General features: G+C 37.9%; 1 long non-coding RNA gene across 1 annotated transcript; it reads right to left on the bottom strand.

Annotated features, from left to right (window-relative positions):
• Nucleotides 1-2800: 2800 nt before the first annotated feature.
• LOC136292958 (uncharacterized) lies at nt 2801-6580 on the bottom strand. Its single transcript, XR_010722022.1, has 3 exons — nt 6476-6580; nt 5460-5643; nt 2801-2896 (listed from the first exon to the last, which is right to left on the bottom strand). It is a non-coding gene; the product is annotated as an uncharacterized lncRNA (long non-coding RNA).
• Between the last annotated feature and the right edge of the window lie 3903 nt (nt 6581-10483).

The raw sequence follows: 10483 nt of genomic DNA, 5'->3' as shown, positions 1-10483 counted from the left end.
TGATTTGATTATTTCTTTGAGAAATATATGCACCATGACAACAGCCGACTTCTTAATAAAGCTAAGAAACACCAGGTGTGTGCATTTAGAAGCAAGCAGTGTCTGTTCTGCATGCACTTTTTCTTCTGTTTAAGCAATTGTTATTTCATTAATTCACAAATCTCTTAGTGAGGAAGAAAGTGATTACAATACCTTATCACTAACCACAGTATACCAAAAGTTTTTTTGTGGTAAAGAACTTCATACTTTGCTGCTAATTAAGACAGATTTGTTAGTGTTGTATGTACATATGTTCAATATTTGTTTACATATTACAATAGCAGTTCATACCTTAAATGTTATTTTGCTGATGCTGTCACATATAACTCTAATGCCAGAGTTAACTGTAATATCTACGCGCTTGTACCAACTCATGTTATAAAAGAGATATTGAAGATTCCAGAAAGCAAACCAGAAAAACAGGGTAAGCTTCTTAATTCTTTTATCTTATAGTTAAATCAAAGAAATTACTCTATCTTGAGAATGAAGGTTTCAGGTTACCTTTCACTACACCTTGCAGACCAGTGCCATTTTAAAAATATTTTTTTCCATATGCTTTGCAATACAATCAAATACTGCGAGGAATTGACTGCAGTTTCCCCATTGACTTCAAAGGTGAACCAAGCCCCATAATTAGTTAATATGGGGGTATCCCAAATCCTTCATTAGGGGGACATAAACACATACAAGTAGAGACATAAATATTAGCAAATCCAGAGCCCTTTTAGAGATTATAATTCAAGGAATTGGAGCCAAGTATGGTGATCTCCACTGTCACCTCTGTCATTGGGTTTCCAAAAAACCCTTTCAAAAGTAGCACTATCAGATAGTCTCTCGCTCAGGCTTTGTAGAAAATGCACCAACATTGAACCATTCCCTACTTTTTTTCTTTCCTCTAAAGAAATTGCATTTCACCATCACAATTTCAGGTGCGTTTGCAACAAGTAAACTGGATCTTAGAAGTGTCTGAAGAGCTGTCCTCTGGAGCTATATTTGTATCATGTTTACTATCAGTTATGCTTTCCAGGGGAAAAAAACCCAACTAAACACCAGGAACTCACCAGCTGCAGCAGGTCCCTGCCGGTGCCACCAGCCTCTCCCTTTTTCCTGCTGGGCTCCTGTCATTGGAGGTGTACATGCTTCAACCAGCTGGGACAGAGACCCGGGCCAGCATAGCAGCTCCCTCTGAAGATGCTGTTTCCCCTTGCTCTACCATCTTGCTGCCTTTTCCAAACCTTTTTTCGAAGCTTTTTTTCCCCGCCTCAACCTCGGCGCCCATTTCCCTCCAGGCCCCTCACACCCTCACCCTCAGGTGAGGGGGCTCACACAACCCAGCAGCTGCCCGTGCTCCTCTGGGCTGGCCCCAGCTCTCCTTGCTGCTCCAGAGGCTCCCCAAAAATCACACAGGAGGGTCACCCGCCCCCCGCTTGCTGATGGTTTAGTGCTGCCTCCCAAAATGTTGCCCTGCTCGCTCTGACCGCCTGGCTGAGGAACTGGAAGGGGCTCACTCCATTTTGGCAGAAGGGCACCAGAGCTCCTTGACCTGCCCATGGTGAGGCTGTTTGTGATGTTGATCACTGGGCTCTTATGGCTGGAGCAGATACAGTGGGAGAGAAGGACTAAAACCCACATCAGACTCTACTTGTGTTCGCCTGAGGAGATGTGCTGTCATTCCCTGGTAGGCTTCCCTGGGCCTCGCAAATCTGGGCTAATTTCAAGCATCTGACCGAGGCAGAAATCTAAAAAAGTCCTGAGTTTCCACAAGAATCATCAGAGTTGGAGCATTCTTTCACCTTTTGGCTACACCAGCATGTTTGTAACATAAACCAGCCATTGCATGTTGAGTGACAGTCCCTTAGACAGCGAGGCCATATGCAGGGGAAGAGGCAGAGCATCTTCGCTCTCGCTGTGGGAGGTCTCCGGGACAAAGCCCCCTCTTCACCTCAAACCAGAGTTAGTAACTTAACAGGAGAAATAACTTGTTCACTTTTTCAGAATTTTAAAAAAGCACTTTCTCATCTTGAAAATAAAGCCTTAGGGAGCTGGTGTATTTGCATGGAAAGGTACTGTCATGGAAGCAAGGATGCTGCTGTCTCCCCGGGCATTTGGCAGCTTTCGGGAAGGAGGTTCAAAATGTCTGTGAGACAGGCTGTCAAGTCTGTTTTGACAGGGAGAGGGCCAAAACCTACAGTTCATTTACAGGGTGCCCTTGGCGAAAAATATTTGCCTTCAAGATTTAAAGTGAGTACCAGGACTCTGGTTAGCAGGGCCTGAATATTTTGCTGACTCATAGTATATATATTGAAAGCTTAATAAAATGGAATATATCTAGTTCATGAAGTCTCTTGATACTGTGTTGTAATTTAGTCCACCAACAGCTCTTATTTAAAGTTGGATTCCATGAGCCTGTTATAATGAGCTAAAAAGTGCACAGATAAGCAGTTATTTCTGAAAATGTGGCTCCCTATCGATATATATTTTGCCCAGCCTGTATATCTTAATTGAATTGAAATGAGCATGGGACCCTAGGGTTTTTTTAGGTCTAGTGAGGCATTAAATACTCCAAAAGCACAATAAAAATGAAAAAACCTCTACTTCTCCAAACTATTGAATCTCATTCCTTTAGCTGTGGGCAAAGCACTCCTACTACCTGGGAAAAACACAAAAAAACATTGCTTACAGCCCTTCATGGTCTATATCTGCAGCCTTCATGTCTTCATGCCTTCATAATCTTACTTATCTTCCTTTTTGATGCATCCATCTTTCTAAGTATTCCTATCTCATCTTCAAGTCGCCTTATGAGTGCTCATATTTTTTCCTTCTTTTGCTTTTGAAGCCTCTCACTCCAGCAGTACTCCTGCATTGGTGAGAAAAAACCCACAGTCTTGAAATAGTGACAAACCATTGCCCTGTGTATTCAGATGGGGTTCTATTTTACTCATTTCGAAGGAAGTCTGTCTCTGTTGGAATTGAATTAAGAGCATGTAGACACATCCTGTAAAATTTTTGAATAATCTGGGTTGTGTATATTGCTGCATATATCAGCGTGAAAATCAACAGTAGCTGCTCTGTGTATTAAATACACAACAGGTGGAAGCTGATGTGAAGAATGATCTAACTCAAAGTAAACAGCGGGCGAAAAAACTCCTTTTCCAGAGTTAAACTTTTAAAAGCTTAATAGCTGTTAATTCTAAAAACTGTTCTTATTTATTATCATGCTTCCTGCCTACCATATACCAGAACAATCCTGTATGCCCTAAACAGTGCACGGATCAACCTATTTTTGAATGAAATTTCGAGACACCAAAGGGTAAGGCACTTAAAAGAGAGATCTGAGGTCTTGGATGCTTACCCAAATTGAGCTGAGTCTCTGAATATTTTTGCTTGGCAATCACTCTTGGATGATACTATTTACATTGTCACAGAGGGAGTATTATTGATCACCTTCCACCACCATGACTGTTACAATGTCAATCAAAAACAAGCAGCTTGCTAACATTCAGACTCCAGCTGTACAAATGTTCTCTTTTTGGGGCTCATTAGTTTGCTCCTGCTGGCATCTTTTCAGCCAGAAAGAAAAGCCCTCGTGTTTTCATTCAGTACAAACAAAGTGGTATGAAAATATTTTGCATAAACTTGAATTCTAATTAACTAAAGATGGTCTTTCTTAAAAAAATAATCAAAAGAACTCATTTGGACATTAGAACTACAAGTGACACACTGTTAGGGTGTATGGTTTTTACTCTCTATTTTGATATCTGAAACAAAGTTCACTGGCAGTGGGTAAAAATGCCCAGACTATGGAATAGACTTGAAATCAAAGACCAAAATATCTCATTATGACAGAAAGGGTTGTTGCCCACAAATTCAGTTACATTAATTCAAATGCCAAGCAGAATACTTTGATGGATTGTAGTGTAGAAGTGGACAAAGAAAAGATTGTCTACAACTGTTATGAATTGTTAAATTAATTTCATCTGTAAGGAGAAGAATATTGAATTCATTTATCTCATCCAGTTGGTAGTAAGACTGAAGAATAATTCAAATTCAGTGGCACTAGCTGCACAGATGATGGTACTGTAGCAATGGATGGCGAGAAAAGGTGATTCAGGAGTGATAAACATTTTCATCAGAATAGCTCAAACCCAGTCTGTCTTTAAGAGAAGGCAAAGCACAATCTGTGGATTCCACTGCTCCTAAAAGTTATGATAACCTCTGTAATGTGTGTGGGTTTTAAGCTATGGCTGATTTTTCATGTACTTACACATAACTAGAGCACACAGACCAAAACAGTGATGACATGGGGTATTGATCTGCCAGTATAAATCAGGAGAAAATACATACTAACAAAGGAATTAACAAAGTTGTAATTAAGTAATGAATCAGTTAATAGGTAGAGAAATTGTTTACATAGCTCAGCAATATGGGCTTGATTCAGTATCATATTGAAGTAAATTTAAATAAATCTGAATAGCATCTGTAAATTTTTGTTTAAGCTTCTATACCATATATTTTAATGTTCCTTTAAGAATCTTTTGTACTTCTTGAAGTTGAGGTTTTTAGAAGTGGGTTTTTTTTCTGATCCTTCTTAAAGTAAAGTATTATCTTATTTATTCCACCAAAGGACTCAGTGTGTGACAGCTTAAGCACGTGAAGAGACACCTTTAAGTTAATGAGATGATCTGTGTGCTAAAGCTCTACATTTCTGTGAATTGTCAACATCACTTGAAATAAAAATTCAGATATCACCATGAACGACAAGAAATTAATTCTGATGTTCATCGCACTTGATACAATTCTAAATAGTTGTGGTTCAAAGACACTAAAAAATCTGATCTCATCAACATATCCTGCTGAAGCTGAAATTTCTTCCTTTGATTGTCTCAGCTTCATTTCAGTTAAAAATACACAAGAAAGCCAAGACTTGCTATATTTCCTATAATCAAAGAAGCTTTATTTCACACCCTATTTACACATTTGGTCTCTGAAGTAAAACATTAGAGACTATTTTATATAGTCTTATTTTGCTATAAAGGCAACCTGTCCAGTTTATCAGAATATGAATAAGTGCAAATGGAAAAGAAGCAGGATTGACTACACAATGTCTTTGCTCATGGTTACCAAACAAACAGGAATGGTGAGGAATAAAGCAGACAATAATCCCTTAAGGAAATCCTGAACACATTAAAATATGTCTAAAATCTGATTTTTTTTTTCTCTTTCTTGTCTGTTTTGAAACAGTCTCTTAGAAGTACCTCGGGCTTGGTGTTAGAATCAGTATTTTCAAAAAAGTAAATATGAGGTGTGATTTCAAACCAAAGTATGAAGGATTTAGTCTTTGTTGAGTCAACAGGATTGAAATGAATCAATCTGTAGAACCTGATGAGAGCATCAGTCTCTCCCAAGAAACACGTACTTACCTTAAAACATTTGCTTACATTTGTGTCCAATGTGTTGTTTCTTTTCTTGTCACCAGTAGCAAAAACCTTTCATGCACTTTCTATCTCCTCGTGGATTTATTTTGTGTTCTTCTCACATAATTTTACATTTCACATTGCAAATTTTGTTTATGTAGTTGGGAATCTCCAGCAAAGTCTTCTTGTCCTGTAAACACGCAAAAGGTAACACTTTTTTGGATTAATTTTCATAGATTCAGAGTATCACAGGGCCTCAAAGAAGTAAGATATATTAGTCAGGCTAATAAAGTAACAAGATATGTGCCTAACCTGAGACATAAATTTAGAGTGAGACACCATTATGCCATATGCAATAGATTATTGGGGAAAGTCTTGCTGGGAGGATGGTGCCTTCTGTGGGATCCCATACCTTAAATCTTCTTTTCAAGCAGAAGTTCACTCTGATATATCTCAGAATCTAAGCACAGTAGCAAGACTCATTTTGCTTTTCAGGTGTATTTTTACTGCAAAACAATACTAATAACCAAAGAAGTGGCATCCAAAATACAGCAAAAGAAATATGAAGAGCATTGTTTAAGGCACAAAATGGAGATCTTGTGTTTAGAGTCTCATTATATAAACAATTTACAAGTATCCTCTGACTTTTGTAATAGCAGTTCAGAAATAGTTAATCTGCAGTGTATTGTATTTCTTACAAAACTTTTTAATTGATTGATCTGCATCTATAATCAGTGACAAAAAACCAAATAACCCCTGCTTTTGGTGCAAGTGTTTTACAGCTTTTCCTATATCATGAATCAAATGACAAGATAACCAGAGCTCCAGTTGGATTTTGGAGCTCGAATCCTTTCACTGTACCTAAGATATTAAATCTTACTTAAATATTTTTAAAAATGTTAAGTAATTTAAATAATTATAATTAAAAAATAGAATATACAAAGCACAGGAAGAATGAGAGAACAGAAAAAACTAGAAGAATGAACAGGAGGGAGAACCAAAGTTAAGGAAAAGTGCCTTACTGGTGTATTCTGCCAAAGGCCAGAAAAGCAGTTTCCATACAAAGTTCTGTTTTCCTGTTATTCAGAGTTGTGGCTGAAGTCGAACCAGCATGACAGCTGTGGAAACTTCACTTTAAAACCTGCTATTTCACATGTTCACTTGGCATTTGAGCTCCATGAGGTTCCTCTTGCACCAAGCAATTTTCTCTGGAATGATAGAAGTCTCATAAAGGTCAATTCTTATCTTCCTAAGTGTCATTAGACCAGAGCTAAAATCTCTAAGTTAAAGCTGACCAAGTTAGCAAAACTAAAATGCCATTTGCTGCCCTCTTTGTTGACCACATCTCAAGAAAATGTGCCAGAAAGATCCTGGTTATGTTTGTGGAAAAATCATTCTCCTCCTTTTCCCCAAGTAACTTCATTCCTAGAAATGTGAAGAATAACAGAAAACAAAAAGAGCCCTAGTGCATTCTTATATTCAAAATATTTTATTAGGTGCCATCATTTGATTAGCCTCTCAATTCATGGAAAGAACCAAAGCAATTAATGGCTTTCAATGGCATTTTAATCCTGTGTTTTAAAGCATCACTGTAGCTTGCTGTGTTTGCCATGACACTGAAGTCTGTACTTGCTTGTAGTTAATTTTCAGCTTGGCTGACTGACTTTTGATGTTCCTGCTGAAAGTGTCTGTGGTGCTGCATCCTTCTGGGAGATCGACTATAGTGACTGTTTATTTCATCTCAATTATCACATCATTCTGCATATATTATCTTACAGATATCTGCAGCACTTCTGTTACAGTTTACTGAACTGCTTATCCTGGAAAAGTCAAAGTCACTGGGAAAAAGTACTTATTCAGACAATGCACGTTAATTCAACAACCAGAGTCTCTGATTAACACAGCAGGACTGAGTTCTTATGAATACTCTGCACTCTGAAGCTGAGTGACATTCGAGTGCTGATTAAATCAGGGAAAAGGCCTCTGTTGCCTTGCTAAACAGGACCTGGGCAGTCAGCCTGCAGCTGCCATCCAGCTGAACTTGCCACACTTTGGCAAGTGATAGAGAGCTGGCTAAAGAAAGTTTCTCAAGCCTATGCAAGAGTAATTTCCTTTCCATCTGTCACTGTGGAACGTGGTTTGATTTACCCAGCCAGCAAATCTTGTCAGTTCCCGGAAAAATGATGCCTTTGTAGTATCACTTGACCTAGGTTCTTCTGATGCCATTAGCAGCACAATTTTCGGAGGCTTTTAGTCCAGCCACTTCCCTCAAAGGTGCCACCATGCTATAATTTTAGTGCTGCTAGTTGTCCAGTGTAGAAGGAGAAATCCAGAGCAGCTATGTATTGTGTTGTAGTTATGTATTGTGTTATAGTTATGTACTGGCTGTGATGCTAATCCAAGATTCTAGTTTGAGTAATAAAATTCACAGCTTCATAGGATATACAGTTAAGAAGTATGACTTCTCCATCAGTATCATAAGTTCCTTCCTATAGCTTTGATTTTGCTTTGCCTGCACACCCAAAGACCATGAAGTGGCTGTATTAGCTGTTCAGTCAGTCCTCTCATCTGAAAAGGTCAGCACAGTGGGAAACGCGGTTTGCTCAGAAGGGCTGATCTAGTCTGGGCAAACAGGAAGTTTAGCATTAACTGATATCTGAGCTGTTTAAATTAAAAGAAAAAGCAAACCCACTGAAATTCTCCTTTATTCCATCTATTTTTAATTTTTGTACTTTCCTATGATCAGGATAAGGAGGACTAAAATACACACATTTTTAAAATAAAGTCAAGTGAGAACTGACTGGAGAATTGTTTCTAACTACATCAGCAACACCAAGGAAACACCATAAACACCAAGGAAATGGAATTGGTGCATTAGCCAAAGACTGACTATACAGGAGTAAATGGCCATGAATACATTTAGGAATATATAAAAAAGATGATTCTAATCTTCAGAGGGATCAGATGTGAATACAACTTTCTAATAAAGCTTTGTAATAAACCAAAGCTATTAAGCTTGATTGGTTTATGATCATGGTTAAATATAATAGCTGAGACAGACTTGATATTTTAGGGGGCCCCTTCCAGAAGTGGATCCTCTATTGCCATCTCCGTATGCTGAGGTCCCTGACAAAACATAACTTCTGAGCAAAAAATTACATAGGAAATCACATTTGAAATCTAACTTTTTAACCACGCGCTGTTCTCCTTTGCAAACTCAAATATGCAGACCATATGTCTCTATTCACAATTAACTATCTACTCTAGCAACAGAAATCAAAGCTAATTCTAGGCCATCATGGCACCAAACAACTTCTATCTTACACAAAGACCAACACGAGCTCTACACCCTGTTCAAAGATATCTCCAAAACATCTTGCAATTAAATTGGAGATACCAAAGGTGTGTATTTTGGGATTATAATCTCCATATTTCTGCAATACAGATGTAGCAGCCTTTGAGTTTAACTCATTTAGGGTAGATTCCTAGGATGAACAGCTCTATGTGTTTTCCTATAACTAGAAATTTAAACACTTACAGGAAGATTCAGCACTAACTGATACATTAAAATCTTTTGTTAGGAATGTGAAAGATTTTGCAAAATTCATTTTTCTCCATCCTTATAGTATACTTGACACCAAGTTAGTTGAGTGTTAAGTACTCACTCTTACTGGAGTCAATAGCCAACATGTTTGGGAGTCCAGTTAATTTCTTAAGCTATATTAGCTTAATGAAGCATGTATAGACTCCCATAGTCTTTGCACTTATATGACAACTTGTCATTAATATTAATTAATGACACATCAGTGCATATTTGAAGTGAATGATGAAAATGATCAGCCAACCATGAAAATGTGTTAAAACAACACTCAAGCAAGGCCTCAGAGAGGCAGAATCTAGATAAATGTGCATCAGGGTTTTGCTGTGGTAAGTGGAACAATAAGTGTTTTTACATTGTAGGAGGCTCCAAACAGATTTGCCTGATTGCCTCTGCTTTCCCACCTTGCTGCTGTTTCTTCCCTTTTCAAAAGATATTTCCTCAGTGATGTATAGAATGGAAGACAGCAGTGAGTAATGGTGCCAGAAACAGGGGACATGCAGATGATACCAGAAACAATCAGAAAAAAATATTCTACATCTGTCCATAGATCAGAGGTTTAGAGACCAGGTTGGGATTTTTTCAGCGATTCACTCCTTTCTCAAACCGATGACAAAGAAATGGGGGAACAGATTTGACAATATCTGGTCAGGTATTCAGTGTGAGCCACAAAGCATAACAGTATTTTAGGAAGAAGAATTCCTGTTCCTCCTCTGCCTACCTTCTCTTTGGATAATTTGTTGTGCCTGTTTTTTTACTGTTGCTTTGAATTGTGTTCATGGACAAATAATAGATATTGTAATGGCACTTTGTACTTCAGACAAACTTTTCAAAGGACCTCAAAGCACCATTTAAAGTTTTTAGTTCCAGGCATATTTCCACCAGATGTGTCTACATGTGGACCAAAATACCTTCTGCATGGTTCTGTGTGCCCAAGAAATGTCATGGGTTTTATAAACACAGGGGAGAGAGAGTTGACTTTTTATATGTCAGCAAGTAAAGGGGAGAATGGGCTGAAAAGGGGAATGAATGTGTTCATTCTGACTTCATAGCCCTGCAGACAACAGTGGGAAGAAGCTATTGACAGCAGTAGTTCTTCAGCTGGATAAATGAACCCAAATCTGGGAAGCTCTGTAATGCTTTTTAATGGGGTTGCACAAAAGCTATATATGAAAAAAAAAATAAATTAAAGGTAGCCAAACCTTAAGAGGGAAAACACAGATATTTTGAAGTCAGTAACAAAATTTCCAGGATTTCATTTTGAAAATATTTCAAATTGTTGGATGAAAGAGGGTAGACTTAGAAAAAGAAAAATTCCTTACACTAAAATTTAGCAGATTGCAAAATATTTGATAAAAGAAACACTGAAAATACTATTCCATGAGCTGTTTAAAATTTTTCTTCAACAAAGCTTTTGTGAAAATACTGCTGT

This window comes from Chamaea fasciata, unplaced genomic scaffold, assembly GCF_029207755.1.
Source record: "Chamaea fasciata isolate MVZ Bird 193981 ecotype frontalis unplaced genomic scaffold, bChaFas1.0.hap1 SCAF_8, whole genome shotgun sequence".
NCBI classification, from domain to species: domain Eukaryota; kingdom Metazoa; phylum Chordata; class Aves; order Passeriformes; family Sylviidae; genus Chamaea; species Chamaea fasciata.
The sequence above is the reverse complement of the archived record's forward strand: the minus strand, read 5'-3'. Positions and strand labels throughout refer to the sequence as shown.